Raw genomic sequence first — 27,127 nt, forward strand, 5'->3', positions numbered from 1 at the left:
TTTCTTCTCCCTCTCTCTCTTTCTTTCTTCTCTCTCCCTCCCTTCCCTCCTTTCCTCCCTTCCTCTTTTCTTCATTTCTTGTCTGGATAATTCAGTTTAAATTCCCCTTGAACATTCCAGTGTTATTCCCATCATCTGCATGTCAACTTAGTGAAAATTGTACTCAATCTAGGTTTTTATTCTGTTTCTTTAATTTTTCTCATTCGCTTTTCACTTGAGTAAGCATAGGTCTTGCTTTTAAAGAAGGCACATGCTCTTTTACACTGGCGAACGGAAGGCTTGCTAATAAGTGAGAAAGAGAGAGGAGTGGTGGGGTGGAGGATATATATTTGAGTCGGTTGGTTGACGCTGCAGATGATCTGGTGATGTCACTTGAGGCTGCCCTGCTCTTATATTCTGGGTTGTAAATGTCTCTTACTATCACGTAATGCATATATCCTGTGGATATAACTCCATGAATCGTTACCTTGGTGCCAAATCACGTTAGTCTCTGATCCACCTGAATTCACAAACCAATCCAGCTGGATCTATTATCCCACACAATGAAACTAAACGGGTGACCTCACCTAATGCTATAAGGAAACAGTTGTACTGTATTCCCCACCAATATACTGTATAACTTAATGTAAAAAAGTACAATCAACTGTGCATTAATTTAAAACACTTTAAGACATGATCAGTCAATAGCATCTGTATTGCCTTTTCATTCTTGAAGGAAATGCATGTTTCAAATACCTCCTCAGTGGTATATGCTAATTTACCACTGTTCTAAATTTATATATTAAGATAATGGCTATAGATTATATAAGACATATAGGAATAGTTGCTACATAAAATTGTGCATGTTTTTATAGCAGTAATAAAATGTTTAATCTCAACTGTAGAGTATTTTTATTATATCAAGTTGGGTATATTTTAATTTTAAAAATCCTCTTAGTACAAAAAAGTGTATCAAACAAAGAAACAAGTGAAATTGAAAACAAAGAGTTTTTAAATGTTTGGAGGACATCTATTTCATCAGTCTAAATATTTTAATTCATATTTATTTGCTGTTGATTCATCTAATAGGTAACATGATTACTTGATCTTAATTTTTGGTGTCTCCTTAACTATTACTTCTTTTTAGAAGTTAAAAAGTTTGGTGAGGAGGGTGAAGCATTTGGCAGCTTTGTAAACTATGACAATTATATTATTTTGCAGGAAAGCTATAGTTTCTGTGAGTTGCTACTTAATTAAAAATAATTTGATGTATTTAGTGATAAAATTAATATTACATTGAAGCAAAGGGGAGTTATTTTTAAGCAGAAAGCATATAAATTAGAACTAGGTTTGTGGATATTTATTTTTGTAAGTTATTTTATGTTCTAAGTTTTAAAAGGGACGTCAACATTTCAAGTAGTTCTAGGGAAAGCATTCTCCTTAATACATGAATATCATTAGTTTATTTAAATATTTCTCTCATGAGTCTCCTAAGATTCTGTCAATACAAGCATCATTTTCTTTAAAAATAATCCATGATATGTGAAGATACTTTGTCAACAGTAAATTATTGAAAGGTTTTCTTAAGTGTCAGGCATTTTAGTTTTTTTGTGTGTGTTTTTACAAATTAAGATCTTAAATATTCTAAAATTTGTGTGATGACTTCCAGCTATGTAAACTGTATAGTACTAATTCTTTCTTCCTCCATATTGTTTGTTAACTTAATTTGGAATAATTTTAACTAGTATTTTTTATTTATGTAATAGAAACATACGAAATAAAATGTTACTGGTAAAGTACTTGTAAACATGAGAAATTCATAGGAGGCTGAATACAGAATAAAAAAGTAGAAAAGTATGAAATATAGAGAGTATACTATTCTTTAAGATGTTAGGATTGTTTAAATTGACACAAGTAAACTTAGTTTATTTTAAACCTAAGTATAACATAATGTTAGTAATCTAATATTTTTTATAATCACATATAATTTATTTAGAGTAGGTATTTAAAAATATTTTTTAAAACAATCATAAATAAGAAAACATTTTCTAGCAAAAAAAAGGAAAATTATTTTGACAAATGAGTATGCTGAACATCCTTAAGGCAAGTCTAAGCAGAATTTGGGAAATCAATAAAGAGTGTGGGTCAGGTGACCGGTGTTTGTTGAATGGACTGACCGAGAGAGAGCATACACAAGCGTGATTTTCCAGTCTAATTAAAGGTGAAACGTAAGCAGTAAGTATAAGGCAACCTCATTTATCAAGCTCTGTGCTTTTGGGTACAAAAGGGTAAAAATAGGTCTTAAACTTTAATATTCTGGAGAATTAACATGGAACTTCTTCCTCACTGTGATACAGACTGGATTTTTAAATTTGTCACATTGGAGAAAATATAAAGACATAATGTTTGGCTGGTTAGGTTTATTTTAATGGTGATTTTCCTATAGTGGCTCCTTGTAAAACTGCAGGGTCTGGTTTGTCTGTGAATAAGGGTCATTAAATAGGATATGGTTAATTATTTCGTGGTATGTACATACACACAAAAAAGACAGACTGAAGAATAAAGTTTGTTGGTCATCTAGTGGACAGATAATTTAATGCTAGTTCTTCTGCCTCAAAATTCAATTATGGCTCTAAGAATACTTTGGGCAATCAAACTATTCTAATGTACAGAGTTTACATACTCATAAGTCAAAACCTGATTAACTCAAACTTATCATTTTTGGTATAAATCCCAAGTTCCTGGAGGGGAAAAATAATTTTGTCTTATAGTTTAATTTTCTTTTCAACAATATTTGTGTAAGATTAAATTAAAATATTGTTTTCCATTACTACCTATTCACATTGTTGGAAGGTCACACTTTGATGAATATTAAGCTGAAATTATATGAAAAACAGATAATATAAACTTATAACCTATTTTAGTAACAAAAAATATGAGTGTAATATATAATAGCCCTTGTAGTCAAATTTCAAAATGTAATTAAAAGTATACATTTCTTTGTTGTGATCTATCCAAAGTACGGAGGATGACAAAATGGATATTTGAAAAATAAATTCAACTGGGAAATTTTTAAAAATTAACATGTCATACAATCGTATTTCAGGTAGATACCAAAACAGCTATCTTTGCAAACAGACATATTAGTTAAATTGGATGTCCTTTGCAAAACATCTGAGACAAACTTAAAGCAGTCTATTTTCTTATATTTTCCCAATAGTTAATAGATAGAGATATTTTGGATTGGAGGATAGTGTATGTTAAATTAGAACAAAAGCAATAATCAAAATACTAAATTAGTCTATCCCCAAATTTTCTAAAGGATAAAAATATTTGACGTATTACCATTATTGGTTTAATTCAGCTATATTAGAAATCCTGTAAAAGAATCAGTCTTTTAAAAAGGTTGTCCCTGTACAATAAAATCTAAAAATACTCAGTTTTTGAAATGATCCATTTAAATTTCAGATGGCAGTAGGAATTATGTAATAAAACAGATCAAGCACTCGTGTATTGCCACTTTGATGAAATAATACAAGAATTTTATGGGCTGTTTTGAACTTTTAAGACTTTGATAGAAAGGACCAATTGATTAATATTTTTTTTCTTTTTAATGATGTGTTTATTTTGCTCTCCTTTTCTGTCTAAAATCGTTCTATTCAATTGTTTAAAAGATGATGGATTGCAAAATTGTAACAATCATAGAGGAGATATTATGATCCCCTTAGTAATAATGAAAAAGTTGTTCTTTCTAAAGTTAAATATGAGTTCTGTGTGTGTCTGATTTACTTGTCAACTCTAAATATACAAGATGAGTAGTACTGCTTGTAAAAGTATCTTGGTATGTAAAACAGAGTTGTTTAGTCGATTTAAATGCATGGAAAATGTGACACTATGTTCAGTAGGCTCTGCAGAATTTTCCACTTATATACTAGGAACATAATAAAAACTCACTGAATTTAAATGTACTAAATAATATGCTATTTTGGGTTTAATTCAACAATGTTTAAATATTGTTGTACATTTTCTCTTTCAGGAACATAAAGCCCTAAAAAGGCATTTTAAGGGTTTACATTGGACTAATATAATAACCTTAAGCATGCTAAAGATAAAATTCTGATGATTTAACGTGCAAGGTTGTTAGTAAAGATATGTTAGAATTAAATCCTGTTTGACTTCTGTTTATTTTTAGGAAAATGAGTAACATGACTATACTGTGATTCTCATTAGGTTTCCTTATTTTGAATTGATAGCGAGATTCTGTGCTGATTTGAAATAATTCTTTAGTTTTATACATTTTTCTCTCTTCCCTTAATTTTTTATCCTGAGATTAATGACAAAGACATGAGTCACATTCCTACAGTTTGTCCCTTGCTTAAATGATAAGATGATGCATAATTTGCATTGATGTATTTCAAAGTTGTCACGAGATTAAGCTTCCATAAAACTGTCAGAAACACTTCTTAATTATTTTTTTCAGTGTGGACTCTTCCAAGTGCTGTTTATTTCCAAAAGAAAAAAAATTTTACTTCTTCCTGACATTGTGAGATCCACACACATGCACACACACACACACACACACACACATACACACACACACGTCTTCTTTACAAGTAATATCATTATTGTTCTGGATTTTAAAATGAGGTATAAACACAATACACCTTATATTTTTTAACAACACGTAGTTTTTAAGCTGCTTTCATGATTTTATTTGACCTCAAACTAATCTTACAGTGGGCAATCTGACAAGAAAGTTATTATTTCATAGTTAAGTCAGCTTTGGCTCAAAAGATTTACTTTGCTTGCTAAACACTATGTAGTGATAGACTGCAAAGCCAGGGTTGAAACCCGATCTTCTAACTGCTGTCCTAGTACTTTTTTACCAGGAAGCCATAAGGGTATGAAAATATAGCATCTATATTGAGATTGCTTGAATTAAGAAAGAAAAAAGAATTGCCATTTATCTTTTCTCTAATTTAATCACAACATTTTGAAGAAAATAGGGCAAGACAGTTCTGGGCAACTTACTCATTAATCACATGACAGTGAGTGATACAGCAAAGGCTGAAGTCATATTATGTAATGAAGCCATCCATGCATTCATTAGATTAGATAATGAATATATCCATTTATTCATTAAACCTATTTATCAAGAGCAACTCTGTTCAGTTCAAGACAGTATACCAGAAACTGACAACACAAAATTTATAAAAATAGTCACTGCCCTCAAGGAGCTGATAGTCAAGTGAGAAAGATAAAGTCAGTGATTATTACTGAACAGTAAGATGAAGAATGTGGCAGAGAAAGAGAGTGCTAGGAGAGGCATGGACACGGGAAGAATAATTACACCAAACCGGGTGTGACATCCTAAGGATGATGTTACCTGATCTGGGTATTAAGGCCCCGGGTGAGTCATTTGAAAAAGAGGGAGAAAGGAGGGCATGCCTGGCCAAAGGAGCAGTCCACGAGGAGACACCAAGATGTGGGGGAGCCAGGTGTTTGATCCAATGAATATGGTTTATAGTCTGGCTGTAGCATTGAATGTGAGGAGGAGAGAGGTGCCAAGGGGCGAAGCTTTGTGGATCTACGCAGGATGTGCAGCTGTTGTAAGGACAATCTTTTGAATAAAAAGGGGGACCCACAAATGATTTGAATTCAATAATGACATGATCAGATTTCTATTTTACAAAGAACAGGCTGGTTGCAAGAGAGAGAATGAATGTGGAGGGGACAAAATGGGAAGAAAAAGATCAGTTGAGCGTTGAAGTAATACAATGTGGAATGATGGATGCTTGATTAAAAGTAGAAGTACCAGGCCAGGTGTGGTGGCTCACACCTGTAAAAGTGAGGCCACACTTTGGGAGGCCGAGACTAGAGGATCACTTGAGGCCCAGAGTTAGAGATCAGCCTTACCAAGAGTGAGACCCCATCTCGACCAAAAATACAAAAATTAGCCAGCTGTGGTGATGATGCATGCTTGTAGTCCCTGCTACTCAGGAGGCTGAGGCAGGAGGATGCCTTGAGCCCAGGAATTCGAGGTTGCAGTGAGCTATGATGAGGCCACTGCACTCCTGCCTATCAGGCAACAGAGTGATACTCTGTCTCAAAAAAAAAAAAAAAAAAAAATAGTACTAAGGATAGAGAAAAGCACATAGATCCAAGGTACAGAATTTTCGACGGAGCTTAGTGATTGGATGTCTATGTGGGAGAGTGGAGAGAAAGTGTGGTAAGAATAAAAGATAGCTTCTCAGATTTCTGGCTTGGGCAAATGTTTACATAGTGATAAGGAAGGCATACACAGGAGAAGAAGCAGATTTGAGTGAGGAAGGTGATTTTAGCAGGGACATCCTGATTTTGATGCGTTAAAAAGACATCCAAAGGGGGATATGCAGCAGAGACTTGGACACGTGTGTCTGCAGGTCTTGAGTTCAATCTCAGCTGAAGACAAATGATTGGTGACAGTCGGAGCCTTGGAAGGGCATGAGATCACCAGATCACCCAGAGGTAGCAGGAGCAGAGCAAGGCTGCTGAGGACCAAACCCTAGGAAGAACCAATGCTTGAAGGGATGGGAGAGGAAAAGGATAAAACAAAGGAGACTGAAGGAGAAGGGGTCAGAGAGCTCAGAGGAAAATGAAGCAAGGGTAATTTCAAGGAAGCCATGAGGTGGGGAGAATGTCAAGTAAATAGTAATCAACTCTACCAAGAGCTGCAGAGTTTAAATAAAGAATTGCAAGGATAATTGTAATATCTTTAACATAGTTCTTTCCTTCTCTTTTCTTTAAGAGTATTCTTTTGTATTTGGGACAGGAAAAAAATAGCAACCTTTATTAGCCTCCCAGAGATTCTGCTACTATGTAATTTTTTGTATATATTGACCTAGAATATTCTTACCTTTTATTTAGAGGTAGGGAGAGAGTCTCATCTGGCCTTTTAAGCCAGATTAGTTTGAATTTGCAATCTGAGAGTGGGTAAGTTACTTAACATAGGGAAATCATGTCTACCACATATGAATCTTATGAATGTTGGGAAAGTTTAGAAAATACCACACATATAGTTAGAACTCAGTTACTGATAGCTGTGTAACACTTTCTGTGTCCTATAGAGCATTTATTTCTAAGCCAATCATAATATTTTAAGTTATTTATGTTTTGTATTCATATTTTTAAAGGGCAATTTGTTTTAGATAAATATATTTTGTTGATATTTTCATAGAAGCTTTTTTGTCCTCTCACTGAATTATTAGTTTTAATTTATGTATACAAGTCTAAAACCATATTTGTCAAAATTATTTCTAAGTCCAAAGAATGGGTAACTTTATCTGGGATCTATGTACCATTCAGAGAGAGGATTGTTTCATTGATAGATTAGAGGAAGTCAATGAATTCTCCTAATTTTATGCAAAATCGTGTGTGCTCGTGCACAGTGTGTGTGTTTGTGTGTGTGTGTTTACAGAGACACAGTCTTCAACTTTTGAACAGCTTCTCAATGAGTTCTAGTCACAAAAAAGGCCCAGTACTTCAGCTCTAAAGAAGCCACACATAAATTAGATTAACAAACAGCTCTTCATTCCCTATCTTCATGATTTTAGAAGCAGAGTAGATTTTAGCCTTGAAACCAACCAGGAATTTTTCCATAAAATCCATCCCCACTAGCTTGTTCCCTGACATAGAAAATAATCAGTGTGTCCTACCTGGAAAAATCCTTGGCTGGGTCCTCTGCCTCTGATACTGTCATCTTATGATTTTTATTCCTTCTCCATCAGAAGTGCTACATATTCTACATCAGCTCCTTCTATTTTTATCACTATTTACTTTTTCCCTTACCATCACCACTCCTGGAACACAGTGTTCTTGAAGGTCATCAGTGACTTACAAATTAGTAAATCCAATTGTTGTTTCTGAGTCCTCATTGTCTCAGAATAGTTTGCAGGATTTGACATTGCTGACAACTCTCTGTTCTTTGAAACTCATTCCTCTTGAAATAATAACAGCTATTACAATGGAGTGCTATTGTACCAGGGTTCTGTGTTATCTCAATTTTTACACAACTCTGAGAAATAGGCATTATTATTATCATTTTATGGGTGGAGAAACCCAAGATTTGGATACCTAAGAAAATTTGAGTAAGAACACAAAGTATCCAGGGCATCAGAATCTTTTAAAGTCAGTTCTCTTAACCAATACACCATTTGCCCGACATTCATACTACTGTATCTTGATCAGTATAGTACTGCCCAATACCCATCACTCAGTGTGACTGTAGTTTGATAATTCTTAATTTAAATATCAAGATGTTTTTCCCAAAGATACCCCTTTCACAACTTTCATTTACCGCAACAGACATGTAAGTATCGATTCTTCTATGTGATTTATAATGCAGCACAAAAATTTCAGAATTCTAAATGCTAACATCCCCCTTACTTTATATTGCCTGCCAAATTCATGTCATAAATAAAACCATGTGTAAAAATGACTAAATGACTCTTTTAACTGTTATGCAAATCGTGTTGGATGCTTCATTAGTTGGCCAACCTAAATATTTTTATAGGAACTTTTATTTGATTGCAGAATAAGCACAGATAATCAAAACTATTAATATTTTCCTCAGTGCTTTACTTTAAGATTTGCTTAGCTATCAGGTATTTTCTTTCAGGTTTTTTTCTTGGACATATTTTTGGATTGCAAATAAACGTGGTGATGACTGTCTTAAAGAACATCGCTCTAAGTTAAAATTGCTCCAGTTTATATAGCATCATCACTTGCCTCTGACTTAATAAAACTGTTGATATTGTCAACTAAAAGTTCAATATTATGCTAGAGAAAAAAGGTGAAAATATTTGAGATTTATACCTTCTTTTAATAAGCCACTATATTTCTCCAGATATAGCAAAAATTACACCATAAACTGTAATCAGTGTTTGGTTTAGTTTTTTATACATTAGTTTCAAAATGGGTTTTTCATTAGTAACTTTAAATATGTTATGCTCTGTATTTTTTCCATTTTTTCCTATTTTTATTTAAAACTAACATGTACTTTTAAAAATGTCAAATAATCCTGAAATCTTAAAAAGTCAAAATATTCCTTAATCCTACCACTTGGAGATAATCAGAGTAAACAGTTTCTGTACATCTTTCTAGACTTTTTTATTTTCTGTAGAGACCTAGAGAGATAAAGAATACTGTAAACATAAGCTTCTAATATATATCTAGAAATAAAAGCATTTAATAAAAATAATATCACTCTAGACCTATATTTTATTAATGGTTTATTTCACTTCATCATAAAAAGTTTTCTGTCTGTATAAAAGAATGATCTCATTTTCTTTTTACTGGTACATAACATGCCATTGTGTGAAGTTTCTATATTAATGTACTCAATCCCTTCTGGATCAACATTTAGATTGTCCACACATTTTTGGTATTACAAACAAAATACCAGTAAAGCTCTTTGCGTCCCTGTGTGAATATTCCTATAGGATCAACTCATGGAGGTGAAATTACTATACAAAATAATGTAGATTTTAGTTTATAATAGATATTATCATGTCTTCTGCTCAAAAAAAAAAAAAGATTATTTAAATTTATAGTCACCAGTATGTGAGAATAATTGTTTTTCTATGACCTGTCAACACTAACCATTATCAATCTCTTGAATCTTCATTTGTCCTGACAGGTGAAGCAACATCTAATTGCTGCCTTAATTTGCATATTTTTGATTAATAGTGAGGCTGAAAAAATTTTCCTGTACTTAAAATACCTGTGTACTTCTCTCTCTGTGAACTATCTGAGCCTTTCATTCACCAATGTTTTGCTCTTTATCTGTGGGAGTGTTTTACGGGCCCAACACGCTTCCACTGTGCTACTCTGCTACCTATTTGTGGTAGTGTTTTATATACTATAGAAATTAACCTTTTGTCATATATGTTGCAAATTATTTTTTCCACTTTGGCTTTGTATTCCATATTTGTTTATGATATCTTTTTTTTTTTTCTTTTTTTGAGACAGAGTCTCACTCTGTCGCCCTGGGTAGAGTGCTGTGGCATCATTACAGCTCACTGCAACCTCAAACTCCTGGACTCAACCAATCCTCCTGCCTCAGCCTCCCAAGTACCTGGGACTACAGGCACACACCACCATGCCAGGCTAATTTTTTCTATTTTTAGTAGAGATAGGGTTTTACTGTTGCTCAGGCTAGTCTTGAACTTCTGACCTCAAATGATCCTCCTGCCTCGGCCTCCCAGAGTGCTAGCATTACAGGCACGAGCCACCATGCCGGGCCTATGATGTCTTTTGCCATATAGACATTTAAAATTTTTATTTAGTCAGATATGTGATTGATTTTCTTTATAGCTTCTGGGTTTTGTATTATGCTTATAAATGCATTCCTATCCTTGAAACTATAAAAATATTATTCTACATTTTCTTTTGCCGGGAATACTGTGTTGAGGACATCCTACATTTTTTCTAGTATCTTTATAATTTTAAATTTCATATTTGTAACACTAACTTCTGGAATTTATTTTCTTCTGTGTTAGAAATAAATCTTTATGTGTTTTTTTCTGCATTATCTATTTGAATAAACTCTTATTTTATAAGTGTTTTGAACCACTATATTTGTGCAAAACTGATGCCTTTTTTGACTGAATTTGAGCTTGGGTGGAAATTCTGCACTCTGTGTCTTATGAATTCTCCCGTTTGCTCTCCCTCACTTGCCTAATCTTTCTGGTAGTCTCTAGTGGTCATACTGCTGGTTTTGATATTTGATCTGCTTTCTTATCCTTTCTGTTACTTCATAGTTTTCTTTTTTTTTTCTTTTTTCTGATTGTCACTCACTATCTGACCAAGTTCTCTTGCTTCTACCTCCAAAGTACTTCACAAATACTGTCACTTTCTTCATGTCTACTCCACCATCCATTTCCAGGCCAATGGCACTACTTTAATAATTTCATAATTAATCTTTCTGCTTCTACTTTTTACCTTCCTCCTGATAATTCACATACTAGAGCCATTGAATTAGATTCAATTTATGGGATGAGCTAAGTAGGAGGAAAATAAGTCCTAGAAGGAAGAAGTTGGGACTATTACTGTACATTTATGTACACTGTGCTGGCCAGAAATTTAAATCTGGTAGAAGGTGCTAGTAACATTTGGTGTCTGCTAACAAAAGAACTTGAAAATGCTGAGACAAACCACTTTCAAAGTAGGAGAAGGCCCGTTTGGGAAGCCCAGGTGAACTAGTAAGCACACTCAGGAGAATCCCATCTGTTCAGACATGTGCTGCTTCCTCAGTGCTTCTTAAAGTTCATGGAACTAGAAGACTTTCAAAAAAGGGGGTTGGAGTCAAATGTATGATATTATTCCTGACAGTTCTTGATCATCTACATTGCACCTTCTACAGTAAATTTCACAATGTGGTAGTTCCTATAACCTTTTATCCCTCCCTTATTTGAAATTAAGTTATCCTTGGTGAATTATTAATACTTAATTTTCAACTATGTTTACAGTCTTGCTTAGGCAAGTTTGAAAGAATTTTCATCTCTTCTATGTTCCAAAGATTTATCATCAAGGGATTTTTTTTTCTCTTGAAAATTTTGCATGCCTACTGTTTTCTTACTCAGAAGTTTGCAGGTCGAAATGTTTCTTTCTTTGCTTCAACAACCAGAAAACTCAATTCCAAATTTACTATTCATTAATTACATATGCCCCATTTTGAACATTTTTCTTTGTTTTTATATCCTTGATTTTTTCTAAAATCATATATTTATATAATATAAATATTATATATATTGTGATATATTGTGTGTCTGTGTGTGTATGTGTGTGTGTATATACCTTATAAGACTATGAACATAGTTTTTGTAAATTAGCACAGGGATACTGTGGTTAAAATAAAAGAAGTCTGGATGATATCCAACACAGACGTTGGCAGGTTTTGCTTAAACAGTCAAATTTCCTGATTAGTACTCTCTGTATCTTATATCTGACTTGGAAGATAGATAGAGAGATATCTTTCAACTCTGTTAGACTGTGAGTTCCTTGACAATAAGATTAATACCATATTAATACCTCTGTAATGAGGGCCTGTTACAGTACCTGGAACATAAATGTTCCATACTCAATAAATGTTTGCTGACTAACTGTGGGATCAAGTACGGAGGGAGGGAACACATTTCTTGATAGGGTATCTATAACTAATTCTTAGTCAGAATTAAATAATCTAAAAACAAATCTAGTTTCTTTTCTATATAACTCGCACTCATCACATTTTTGAAAACATGTATCACACATCCCCTTAGTACTTTCCCAAGCTAAATAACATTTTTTTATATGACATAGTTTCTAAAACCTTTAACATTCAAATTCTGGCATTCTGGATGTCCTCTGAATTTACCATAATTTTGTTAAAATATAATGACCTGAATTAATCCCCACACATTTGTCATGATTTGTCCAAAATTAAACTCCACATTCCTGATACTCATGTTATGATCTGTCATGATCTGTCTGGGTGAAAATACTAATTCTAATTATTTAGGCACATAAGGCGTAGCCCAAGATTATTTGAGTTTTCATTAGTTACATCACTGTGTTCATTCATGTTAAGTCTGTGGCCAACTAAAATTTCATACTCTGCTCTTTTGTCCACATTAATTGCTACAAGTTGACCTTCACATAGAACATTTTAAAAAATTCACAATGAAAGATTTTATATGTTTAGTCTTAAATTTCAATTTGTTTGGAAATATCAAGACCATATTCAATTTTAATTCAGTTAGCTATAAATTATTTAAAATTCTGTGTGACTCTTTGCTATATGATTATCCATCTTGCTGATTAAAATTCAGAACAGGCTGGGATATAGATTAGATAAAGGATGATACCAGGGCATGAACCAATGCTTTTTAGATATGTGTGGGCAATTAAATGTAAATTCTCCTAAAAATAATTTTTTTGATCAAATTTCTCCATATTGTCCAGAAAGATTGCCATTTCACTGCACTTGTACTTTTTAAATAGTGAAACAAACATAAAGGCCATCAAGTCTCTGGAAAATATCTCAATACAACTACATAGGATAAAGAATAACACACACACACACACACACACACACACACACACACATACATACACAACCTTCATTCAGATTGAAAAAATTAGATGAAAGATATATATCAGATAATTTACATTGGAATAAATAAATAATTATAGTAAACAAAGTATAAACTATATTTCACCTTAAAATCAGAGAAAAACAAATTAAAGCAAAATATACAGTTTTACATAATAAATTAGCTAATTTTGGTGGTAAATATGAAGAGAATTTTAAGTCACTCAAGATGATTGGGACATTTAAAACTGGTACAAAGCTTTTCAAAACCAATTTGTAAATATTTATCATAAGCCATTAAAATTGTGAATCATTTGACCCCATGAATATAGGAAAATCTCTAGACATGAAATGTTCATTAAAGCATTACTTTGAAATATTTAGTTGGGGAATGATTACATTAATTAAGATCCAGCCGGATTGTTTAAGGAAGACTGTCGACTGTGAGAGTTCTCTATATGACTTGTGCCAGCAGTTCTGGATTCAGAAATTTTTTATTGAGACCTTTTTTATATTTTTATCTTTATTTATATTGTATTATTTTGCTTTGTTTTCTTATAGAAGGTGTCGTAGTAGGAAAAAAAGTATTTTAGTCAGATGGAACAAAATGTCTTCAAAATGTAGTAATTTATGGAGTTCATAGAGCTAGTTAAATGATTTTTTTAAAGCATCAGTTGTTTAGAGGAGCATAGATCTTCCACACCAGCCCTGGCTGATGTCCAAGTAAAGACAGGTACATGTTTTGTCTTGTGCAGATATTTGGAAATCCTAGTCAAATCACTGCTATTGGTTTTGTCCCAGTTTTTTTCTATTTCCTTCCCCTCAACTCTCATCCCCGCAAGCACGTAAGGTGTTGAGGGAAGATTCAGAAATTATGTGACAACCTGCTTGGGCCTTGAAAGATGCATATGATTGTGGTATGCTGTGAAGTGAGAGAAAAAGTTCTCAGGCAGGCAAAACAGCATCATAGGAAAAAGTGTAAGGTGCATGGATGACTTTGGAAATAATGATGTGTCTGGAGAATGGAGTAGGGTTTTGGGGGTTGACAGGTGGTGGAATGGAGGGTGGAGGGGAGGGTGGGCTAGCACTGCAGAGGTAGGAAGAGGCCTTGCAAACTGCCCTGTAGGCTGAGAATTTTGCTCCATGTTCTTGTGCAGAAGACAGCAAGGATTATTTTAAGCAGTTTATAACAATTACATTTGTAGGTTAGAAAGACTTCCAGTAGCACTGTTTATCATTCATGTATATAGCAAAACATGGTTCTTTTCCCATACCAAATACACTAAGAAACCATTTCTTAGACAAGAAATGCTATTTTGTTACTTCAGATGCTGTTCGTAGAAGCCATTATTGTATGTAATTCTGCTCGCTATTTTCTAACAAGAACTGTTACTTCCAGCAACAAATACTTAGCTTATCATCTCAACCATATAACTTAAGAACTGCAAACCGGGCCTTTTATGATAATAAGCATGTTGGAAAAGAGCTGGCATTGGTGGCAGAAAAGAAAATAAAAATTAAACACCATTTATAATATGTGTAAAGGCATATGTATTAATTAAATCTCCTTAAGGATTAATAAAGATGTTGGTAGAACACTCCGTATGCCATTCCTGATTAAATTTCAAACTATACTACCCTTGTAAAGTTATTGTTCTTGATAGAAGTTAATTATTTAATTTAGGTGGCACAAATAAGAATCTATATTACAATTGTGACTTGCGACTCAATCATATACTACAGAGTATTAAGAACCAGTTTTAAAAAACTGAGTTGAACAATTGCAAGACTAAAATAATAATTAGTACAATTACTATCATATATGTATGGTTGTATACCATCATATATGTATGTCTGTATAGGTACATAAACATACACATAGCCTACCAAAGGAAAAAGTACAGTGAGATAGTAACATATATAATTTGAAAGATATGGTTATTCCTTCCTTTCAAAATAATGATTAACTTTCATATGCATACTTTTACCCAACACTATTTGCAAATTTAGCTGTTGCAAATAAAAATACAGTAAACATATATAGTTCAGAATAACTTTATAAATAGCTATATTTTGTTATATATCATGTATCAGGACTTCAATATACAGTACATATATAATATATACAGGCCTTTAGCATTTGATTCTTGTTTTCACAAAATATGTTAATGATTATATGTTATGAAAACATAAGTGCCTGTGAAAATAAGCCTCATTTTAAAGATGTGATAAAATCACAGATTAGAAAGCAAGTGTGAATATTTTTAGTTAGAGAGAATGGTTGCTGAAATAATATTTTATTTTCAAAATAGCAATGTGTTTACCTCTCTTACACTTTATTTTATTTCAAAGGGAAATTTCCCATTTGGTGATAGTAATACTCTAGTCCTTTAAAATTAAGCTATAGCCGATGGGCTATTTGGCAGAATAGCTTAATAATAAATAATATTATATAGCTATGAAACATCATGACTTAGAGATTTTTAGTATGTGGGAAATATTAAGATATAATGCTGAGTGAAAAAGATAGATTCTCTTTTGGTTTCATTTTCATAAGAACCATAATATATAGAAGAGATTGAAAAGACTATACCAAAATGCTGGTAGTGGTTATTTTTCTTTTGTGTTATTATGCATAATTTCCATACTAATTTACATATTTCCAAATTTTTACATGTTTACAAAGAACATATGTTTATACTTTCTCTGATTAATATTATCAAAATTTTATAAATGTGATGATCTTGCCAGTAAGTATTGAGTTTGACTTGCTCTATCTAGATGGAACAGATAAATGTGAGGGATCTTTAGACACTTTAGCCAATATTAGGGTTTGTTGGCAGAATATCTTGCTCACTTAGCAATTGCCATGTTTGGTCTCTTTGGTTACATACTTTTGTTAATTTAAAATGAAAATCCGGCTTTAATGCACTGAAATTATTGTCATTATATTTGCTTACTATAGTTCATTAAAAGAGCCAGGAAAATTTATTATTACAAGCAGCTGTCATTGACAGTTGAAATCTGTAACTTACCAGGCATATTTTATTTTCAGTTTTGTAGAAAGGATAGCAGCTGTGTGAGTGAGCTGATGATTCTAGAATATCTGGTCACTTTCCTTGGGTATTTCCTTTTGACCACCAGGTTGGTTGAGGCTCCGGTTTGCTATGATCCCAAGGCACCTTGGGCTTACCTTGCTATGTCATATTATTATTTAGTTGTACATCCCCTCCAGAATATGAGCTCCTGGAGGACTGGGGTGCTATTGTATTTGTGAACAAATTGTTAGTGCTTGATTCATGACTCAGTACCCAGCACATTATAGCACTAAATTAACACCCACTATATGTGTGAATATGAAAATGGAGGGGCTTGGGGATTGATGGTTAGATATTAGTGTTTTAATTCAATTTTTGAGCACCCAATTAAGGCATTAATTGTAGCAGAGTCTGTGTTAATGAGTGTTGGAACTATAAAAGAAATGAAAAACAATTCTTCATGGACTTCTCCATATGAGTAGGTAGCTAGTGAAGGATGGTAAAGATCATTACTCATTAAAACACATTGCCTTCCAAATTTAGAATCTAAGAGTCCTATAACTAGAGTCTTCAAATGGAAGGGGCCAGTCATACAAGTTGCCCTACAACCTCCCTCGTTCTTATGTGTCATAGAATTATTTCCTCTGAATCATTGATACTGCCAGGATGCCTAGCCATGAACAGGGATATCACAACTCTCCATTTAAAATTCTGATCTAAGCCTCAAAGGTTCATTCTCATTCCTACTCCCCACCTTGTTTCTTACAAAGCACCTAGAGCTACTAAAATCCTCTCACTTTTACCCAGTTTCAAAGACAGCTTTGTCTAGCGTGCCAAGCAACATTCCACTCTGGGGCCATAGGCCTCTTTGCTCCCAAGTAGCATACAGTCTAGTGAAGACCACCACAAATCTCGATGCAATGCGACAAAAGCTGCGATTACATTGGGAAGGAGGCAGCCAGCCCTGCATGGGTTATTGCATATTATAATGTACTTTAAAAGATGTTTTCTCTTTTCTTTTCTCATGGGCCAGAAAAACAGCTTGACTGTTTCTTATAAAGCTGAGATAATATACTAAAGAAAAGGACTGTACATTATCCAGACTAATTTGATTAATGAAGTAAAATTGAACCGGTTTACTTAGATGTCAGAATTTATATGGAGAGAAATGAGTAATTAAATAAAACAAAATCCTTTGGCAGCTCCAGATTAGATTTAACAACTATGAATTCGAACCACTCATACTGTCCCATAGACACCAAATTACTTATCACTTCTATATTCTGTATCCCTTATGCATCTGTGCATGTTTGATACCAAATTATTTGTCCCTGTTAATACGCAGCTTCTTAAACATTCAATTGTCACTTTAATTAATTGAATGTTCACACAGCAACTGTCTTGCTCTCTGTTGTGTCACACATTTTGTTGAAAAGAAGTAATAGATGTCATACTGGACCTTAAAAAGATTATAATATTCTGAAAAGACAGAAGTAACTTAATATGAAATAAGGTGATAAGTAGATGTCAAATTAGAAGGTACTGTGCATTGTATGATAATTTCCAGACTTTATGAACATAAATCTTAATAAAGTGGAATTTAATCTTGAATGACTGGGGAGGTGTGGGAGGGAAGTAAGAGAAGGTTGGACAGAGTAAACAAAAATACTAACACAGAAAAAAGTGATGAGGTGGCACAGGAAGGGTCCTGCTGGATCTGAGTAAAGTTGGGGGGAAGGAAAACAGGGAGAGGGAAGCCTAGTTATAAATTTAGGACTTTAGAAGCCAAGAAAAGAAATGTTTGAATTTGATAACAGGGAACATCTAGTGGTTTGAGCAGGGTATTGGTATTATGAAAAGTAGAATTCGAGGACCATCATTCTGGCATGGATATGCAGATCGACTTAAGAGTACACAGAGGAGAGACACAAGAAAGTGAAATGAACTAAATTAAAGTCTCACTCCTCTCTCATCTCTTGTCACTTCTCATCGTTCTGGGCTCTCTTCAGTCGAGTTTTACCTGATTCCCCATTTCATGTCCACATAAGACCCTCTACTCCAAATGCATCTCTGTATTTATACTTTCGCTTCCCCAATTTCAAAGACAATAGCACTGCTTCAAATGTCTTTCCACTTTCTCTTCATTTGTAGAAACACTTCCACTCTCCCAAATCCTGCTGTCTGGTAGTATAGCCTTTAGAGCAAGATCTGGATTCAGTTCCCAGCCTTGCTGATCACTAGCTTTGTGAATTGTTGATGAGTTAATAATCTTCTTTGAGTTTCAGGAGTCTCAATTATAAGGGTAAAAACAACTTGCCTTATTTTTAATTAGAAACATATAAAGCAATGTGCATTAAAATACATCATATAAAGGGTTTAGGCAATGTCCTCTAAGGATTACTATAACCACAATAATCATTGAAATAATAATATGTATCATTCACTTAGCCTCATGAATACAAAATAAAATGCCAACTTTAATGGCTGATGGAGGTGAGACAGAAGGAGTCTTGAGAATTATAACTTGGAGGATGGTGGAGGGTGGTGCTGTCCATCAGGAAATATGGGTGCAATCAAAGGTACTGAAGCAATATTATGGGTTCATTTCAGAGCTGATGGAGTTAGCTCCAAAAAATAGTTAAAAATGTCTGGTGTGTCATAGTGTGTTATGTTTTATTTTATATATTATGACAAATGTAACTTCCATAGGTGATGAATAATGACTCTTAATGAATGAGTGCAATTTAAAAACATGAACTTTACTATTCCACTTATAGGGATTTTTGTTTGAAAATGACCTTAAATTTAAAAGTCTTTTTTTAATGTACATTTGTTTCACAGTTGAAAATGTTGACATTGCTTGGAGATTTTATATGTAAAGTATTTCTTTTTCTTGTCAAATTCAAAGAAACTAATTATGAAATGTCAATTTACAAATTATCCAGAAGTTGCAAATCTGCTCAGTAGACTATGAGCTTCATGAGGGCAGAATCTTGCATCTATTTTTCTATGGCATCTCCTGAGCGTAGTACATAGCACAGTGTGTAAACTGTAGCAAACCCTCAGTAAATATTTCTGAATGTAAATCTGCGATATTATTCAAGCTGTGAAATCCACGGATCAAGAGTAATTGCACTGGAGTTTAGAGACTATTAACGCAAAACAAACTTATCTGCCATGACCATGCTTTCTTTCAAAGAGTCTCTAGATGTAACTCATTAAAATAATTGAAGCCAAGTTTAGAAATCTGTAGCATCACAGAAATCCAAATTCTACAAGTCATAAGAGCTGTATTTCAGACTTAATTCAATAACAAAATCAGAATCACGGACCTGGAAGAGACTTTTGAAATCACATAAATGACAACCAATTTACCATTTAAAAATCTTTCATATAGCCTATGCTAATGGAGTCTCAAAACAACGCTGAGAAATAACTGAAAATTTCAGACGGGAAATTGGGACTCCTAGAACCAACTTGGTGCTTAGTGTTCTTAGGATGAAAATGGCTTCTGCCACTTCCTAGATATCATGACCTTAGGCTGGTTACTAAACCTTTCTGAGTCTCAATTTCCTGATCTTTGAAACAGGGATAATACTAGTAACCTAAAGGGCTGCTGTGAGCTTTTTGGAAAACTTGCCTGTAAAGTGCTTCACACGGTGCCAGCTGCATGTACCAGACCAGTCTATTACTATGAATACTGCTGGCCCAAAAACTCCCACCCAGAAAGACTCCAACCAAAGTCTCTGTCTCCATTCCATGATGTTTTACCTGTGTCACAAAGGACTACAAAAGAGTTGTCCGTTTTTATATGTCAGAATTCTGAAAGTCCCCAGATTTCCTGAATTGCCTGTATAGACTTATTATATAACACATGGGAAATTATTTTCTGAATTTACTACATGATTGTGAAAATAAAACATTATCAGTTATATTCTAGATATAGGTGAATTTCAGAAAAGCTTTAGAAAATCCGTTATAAAATGTATACATTCTATAGAGCATGCACCAATATTTTATGAAATGATTTCAGGATGTGTAATTTTGGGGTGGGACTTGAAGAATATGAACGTTTTTGTATATATACTCATAATAATAACACATCACACATATATAGTACTTCACAGTGTTTCAAGAATGAGGCTGTAATAAATTAGATAATATACAGTGTTTCTCATAAATATATTGACAGTTAAAACTATAACTTGCATCTCTTTCCTCTCTTAAATATCTGTGATCAAATAAAGTAGTCTTATATTTAAGTATTCTCTAAAACAATGATATGGACTTTATGTTTAATTTTATTTGGAATACAAAATAGAACTGGGGAAATTAACCTCTCTATATAGGAAATTAACTGCTTAGGAGTAAAATAAAATACCAGTATTTGAATTACAAGCATACTAAGAAACTTTAGTTTAAATATATAATCTGTGACTTGGAAGAAAAAAGGCCAGGATTTGAAGGGAAAGGACAATATAAAGAAAATCTGTCAGAGTGCTGATAAGTGATGGTTCCACAGTAAGTGTCAAGCATAAGAATATACATTGTATATTTCATCGGTTTTACTTTAGGAGAAGGGGCTAGATAAAATTGAAATGGGATTGTAGAAATTACATTTTTGACAAAGGAAAATACTATGAAGGACATTTTTAAATTTCTGTGGGACTCGCAGGGGTGAGTCTTGCCCTGGATTCATGCCATTTCACAGATCATTAGAGGCATGAGAAGAGGCTGTTCCCTCCCGCCTGCAGAGCTGTGGCCTTAGTCCATGCAGAGCCTCCAGCACTGAGCATCCCAGCCAACTAGTCCCCTGGAGTGAGTCCCCCCTTCCTTGCCCTGGAAATTGTGTTAGTGGTTAAGGGCAGATTTCGGCCTTGAATATGGAGCAATATGAATGAATTCTCACATTTTCACTGAAATTTTAAATATCACAATAAATCCTAACCTTACTGATTTCAACTATTTTCCATAAATCAAATTCTTGGGAGAAAAAAGGAACTCGAGGTAGTTTAGAAACAGGAAGTTGTAGAAGACGACTCTCTGGGTCTCTTTGGTGCTGGCGTGGAATGCTGCCAGAAGATCGGGGAGCTCTGTAGTTCATATGAACCGGAAGCAGCATTGCCTGACAATTCTGTTATCATGCATGTGTGTGGCAAGAACTCAAAACACTTGCCTTTAATTATCAAGTTTATTTATAATCCCTTAACATGAAGCAGATAGTTTTGCAATACAAAAGGTGCAGCTTCCAGTGCAAAGAGAATAAAAGACAAATACCTTATTGCTTTTCATTAGTGCAGTTTTTATTAGATGATCTCCCAATTGGGATGTCTAATATTAATAGTATAAAATCTTCATGTTTATTAAAGTCAGGTATGGCTCACAAAATGTACATTTTAAGGCAATGGTGACTAAAACTGGAAAAGTGTAAATAGTATAATATTTCCCACTCCTTTCATTTTTATCCCTCATGAATACTTTGCCATTTTGCATTTTGTTCAAGCTCAGCCTCTCTTAAAGTTCAAAGTGACTTTTTATTCAAAGTCTCATTTACTTTCCATACCCTACCTGACACACATACCAAATCAAAACATCCTATATTTTCATCCTTTTCCTTTCTACATAGACACAATCACCTAAGTTACCTTTACAATACCAGGGCTGAAATAGAAAGGATTGCCACCACTTCCCCCCATTTTCCCTAGTGTTCCCAGGTCTCGGAAGTCCATTGTCTAAAGTCTAGCCTCATTTAGTGCAGCCATATGGTGATGCTTCCTCACTGGTGTGACAAGGTCATTGTAAACATATGCTTTGAAAAAAGGATGCTTATTTAATCTGTGAGCTCTTTGTAAAGAGAAATTGTAAAATGATGACATGGAATGACAGTATCCCTCAATAGTGAATCATTGCAAATAAACCACAGAGGCAAAAATGGTCAGTTCTCATTGCACTCGCCTAGGATTCAATCAGTGCAGTGTGTGGTGCCACCATCGGACCATCCCGTTCCCCTCAGTCTTAGGCATTCGAATTTTACCACATAATCATGCAGTTTGTTAATTTTCAGTTGGTTTTAATAGTACAGTTACCTTAGCATACAGCAATACAAAATGATGATAGTGATATTTTTTATCTAAAATCTTAAGTATGGAGACAGAGAAGAATTTAGAACATTTATAAGATTAAAATTCTACGAAATGCTGTTTAACTTAGATATTTATGCATTCTCCATTAGTGTTGAAAAAATAATCAACCATTTGAAAACATTTCCATGAAACTAGATAATTTTAATGATATGAGGTATGAATAGAAGCTTTGTTCCCCTTAACACTAGAAATACAAATACATAATTAATTTTAATGCATTTCATGATAGTAGCAATAGAATTCTACACCTGTCACCTTTAAACAATTCTTTTGCTTACAACAGCATATGTAAAATTTTATTATAATATCATTGCTATTTTACGAGTAATGCTTTTAAATTGGATCGAATTTCTCTGAGAATAGTATCGGATCAGTGAATACTGTATAATATGAATCATCTCAGAAAAACATTTGCATTTGTTAACACACTTATTTATAAATATTTACTGAGTGCCTACTACATGCATCATAACATACTAGGTATTGTAGAGGACTTAAAGAAAAGCCAGATACATACTATGCCCTCATGAAGTTTGAAGCCTAGTAGGAGAAATAAGACATGTAAATAGATAACTAACATGTAGACTAGAAAGTGGTAAGTACAACAGTGTCCTCTGCGTGTTCCTAGGTCAGAGAAGTTTTCAAGCCAGGGGAGCATATGGCACTGCATCTTAAACCTAAACAGATTTTTAATAACACATATTTGAGGGCCATTATAGCATATTGCTATTTTGGAAGGTAGGTATAAGAAAATACAATTTGAGTATGAAGATTCTCAAAAGTTAAATCCGGATGAGAATGACCATGAAGAAGGATGGTATATCATCAATGGAATCAACTTGGAACACCAGTTCCAAGATAACATAAATATCTGAGATTCTAAATTCCTTTTCAAATTAATCCACTTATATTTTAGTTGACAAATATAAATTGTATATTTTTATCATGTGCAACATGAGTTTTCTAAATTCTTGTAATGGCATATTTTTGCCACCAATATATCATGTACATGTGAGCTAATTTCACAGCGTCACCTGTTAGATGACATAGGATGCTTTTCTGAAGAAAACTAGAGTAGTTCTTATGCTGGGAACTGCAAGAGTGAAATTGTGAAAAACTCCTCCCAAAGAAATCCTGAAGTTGTGCGTTGGAACGCTAATGGAAGCGGCGCACGGTGACTGATGTGAGACCAAAGCGGCAGACAGATCATGCTGATAAGAACAGGGAGATGTAGTAAAAGGGACAGATCAGAAACACTGTGTTCAACCAGAGCCTAACAAGGCCTGGAGCATCCACACACAAGGCCCAAAAGCAGAGTGCAGAACTAACTACCCTGAACCTGCTGAGCACCTGTGACTCTCAATCGTATTACTTCACTCCATAAAAAATATCTCAATCATTTTAAAACAAATATGATCAGTACAAAGTAGGGATGTTCTCAAATACAGATTTTTCTCATCAGGAATCTGCACCTTAGAGGATGTGTTGTTTTTTCCCTCCAAACTTTATTAGTGCATGTTATTTGCACTCCCTTTTAAATAGCATCTTTGATTCTCTAGCATTTCTTTTTATTAAAAATCGCTGTTCTTTATTTACCCTATTTCAAAATCTCTCCATCGATCCCAGTTTTTCACCCTTTTGCCTCCTTAGCTACCTCAGCTTCACTGCCATTCTTTCACTTCATTTGTACACTGAGGGAATTGCTTTCCTTCTTAATCCTTCTTTCCTTGCATTATCAGAGCTCACTCTCTCTTCCTTCCTCTAGCTTTCTCAGGGTAACATTTATTCTTTGTTTCTCTTGCCTGTTATCACTTACTTTTTTATTAGTGAAGTTGCCCACAAGTCGTTTTCTATTATCTAAGCTCAGTTGTCAAATCAGTGTTGTATACATAATAGGCAACTAGAAAATATTTACTTGAATACTCAATATTTCAGTAGCATGTCTTCGTTTTCTCTTAAAACAATAAATCAACCAAGAACGCAAACAAATAAACATAAAACAGAAGATGCATCTTATTTCCCTTTTAACTTGGGACTGGAATACTTATTTAATCCCATTAACTCCACGGGGAAGAAGGGAGATTTATACTATGTCAGATCTAATTTAGTGTTCCTTATCTTTCCAACTCTGAATCGAGCATTTCTGCAATCATTAAATCCACTGATTTGCTTTTGGGAAAAAGTGAAAAAAAGTTTAGTGAAAGAACAAATACCTCAAAAAAATGAAAAATATATTTGAAAATTCTTCTTAAACAGATAGAATAAGTTTTATGAATAAGGTACATTTGTGGCAACATTTGAATAATAGCTTTAAAAGGGACCTTTGGCCTCTTGCCTTATGAAAATATTAATATGACCAGAGTCAGCCATTCCTTATGCTTCAAAATATTTATGAAAATGAAAGAAATAATATTGAATGAAAAATTCAAAGAATTTTGTCTTACAAAAGTTTAGGACATCTTAAACATTCACTGTAATATTTTACTTCAAAATTGTACAGCATGTATTTTTAATTTGCAATGATGTTGCCATCATACTTTCCACATTAAAATATAACCATGATAATTACAGACTGTTAAATTGAGAAGTCCCTATTAAATAATGTAGTTCCTTTTACCAGGAAAATTAAATGACTTTCCTAAAGTCACATGACTCATTTTGACACAGCTGGGACTATTAATCCATGTCTTTTTAGTGTCCAATGTTCTTCCATTGTTCCATAGTAACCTTACTAATATAAAAACAACAGAAAATCCTAGAATTTGAAGAGAGCAATAAAGACTGTTTTCCACATCCACTTCATTTTACATATTACATCGTAATTTTCACTAAAATATGAAAAAGAAAATAAATACCTGTTTCCTATATTTTTATGCTGCTTACATCTTGGGCTGCATTTGTCATCGCCAGTAACTACAGGTATTATAAACCTTTAACATTTCATGAAGATTTAAACAAAATCATTAGAAGTATTGCTATAAGACGGTTAATAGAAAATATAGATAGATAATTTTTATTATGATGAGAGCATCAATATTTAAATTAGTGAATAGCTACATTTGAACTTTTGAAATAGAATCTAGGATTTATTTCTGATTAAGGAGCTGATCGAAATGTTTCCCTTATATCCAAAAAGGGAAAGAGAGGAGAGTTCCTTACTTAAAAGCTGGATGTTTCATAAGAATTTCAAGCCTCCCAAAATGCTTTCTTACAGCAAAAAAAACTAATATTTTTTCTTGTATTCTTAGATTTTCTTAGCAATATATTTATAGTTGGAGCTTTACTTGGACAAATGTTTTTAATTCTAAAATTAATGTGCTGGGGGAGTAGGCAATTTGAAAAATACAGTTAAAACAAACAAAACAATTAAACTACTACCAAATAATAAAAAATATGCATACTAGCTTTACTATTTTAAAAACACTTACTTATAATATATATTGTTCTATTTTGGATTAACATTTTATTCTGGGCATTTTTTTATTAAATGGTATTCAAAAATATTCCTTTAATAAGCAAGTAATAATTTAGTTTATGGATGTTAGTAATTTATTTTGTTTTTTAACATTTCTATTTTTTCCAATGTTTGACAACTTTAAGTGCCAATTTGACCATATTTGTACTTATTTCTATTGAATATGTTTCTAGAGGGGGATTAATGGATAAAGGAGAGCACACATTTTAAAGGTTCTTGATGTATACTGTGAAAATTCTTTCCAAAATGGACATACCTGTCCCTTGTCAGTTGTATGATAACACCCTTTTCATCACATTGAGTATTTATTCATTTTATAATTAGATATATGACTAGTCATATCTAATTATTTTCATTTTGTTTTGCTTTCTTAGTCATGTATTTCTTAAAATTGCTTTATTTATTTTTTTAAGAGACTGGGTCTCGCTCTGTCACCCAGAGTGCAGTGCAGTGGCACAATCGTAGTTCACTGCAGCCTAAAGGCGACCCACGACGCTAGTCTTTTTTTTTTTTTTTTTTTTTGAGACAGTGTCACTCTGTAACCCAGGTGGAATTTTTTTTTTCTCCCATTTTTTTAGAGATGAAATCTTCCTGTGTTCACTAGGCTGGTCCTCAACTTGCCTTAAGCCATCCTCCCACCTCAGCCTCCTGAGTAGCTGGGATTACAGGTGTGAACCATGATGCGCAGTGTTAAAATTCTATTTCTTTTGCTTATTTTTTTTAACTTTTCCATTCATTTAACATGTAAAAATAAATTAGATTAAGTTGATGTTTTGAAGCCTCAAAGTTTTGTAACATTATTCTTATCCTAATTATTATTTTTATGACAAATAACTATGTTTAAAATCATGAAACATTGCTCTATAGCCTTTAATGAGCACTTATAATGTTTATGAGAGTGTTTATCCAGTATCTACCATGACGATTTTGAAGAAAGTAAAAATAAAATAAAATATAGAACTTACATTTATCATTTAAATTGAGAAATTATTAGCATTTAATGAGTAACAAGAAAAATTATTATCCTCATATGTTAAATAAAATTCTGAAATGATCAACCATATGAATTTTAATGAAAGTTACGGAAATTAGACCTAGTGGTAGTCCAACTTAAATCATTCTATTATATTCACGTGTTATTCTCTACCCACCATAGCCATTATGCTCTCTTTGGTGTAGCTTCCCAGCCTTTTCTGGTCACTGAATAGTTCCTTATACCAGTTACTTGAGCAGAAACTTGGGAAGAATTTTTCTGCTTAATAACTTAGCTGAGACTAGAATAGAGAATGTTTAAATGAAAACATGCCTAGTAGGCAAGACATTGCTGATTGGGGGGAATTTTTTTTAATTTTTTATTTTTAATTATTATGGGTACATAATA

The 27,127-nt window shown here is 33.4% G+C and overlaps 1 protein-coding gene across 1 annotated transcript in view; it reads left to right on the forward strand.

Moving 5' to 3' along the window:
* The window catches only part of GRIA4 (glutamate receptor, ionotropic, AMPA 4), a 548,228-nt gene that overhangs the window by 2,145 nt on the left and 518,956 nt on the right, over positions 1-27,127 (forward strand). The window lies entirely within an intron of this gene.

Source organism: Propithecus coquereli, unplaced genomic scaffold (assembly GCF_000956105.1).
Source record: "Propithecus coquereli isolate 6110/MARCELLA unplaced genomic scaffold, Pcoq_1.0 Scaffold6, whole genome shotgun sequence".
Lineage (NCBI taxonomy): Eukaryota > Metazoa > Chordata > Mammalia > Primates > Indriidae > Propithecus > Propithecus coquereli.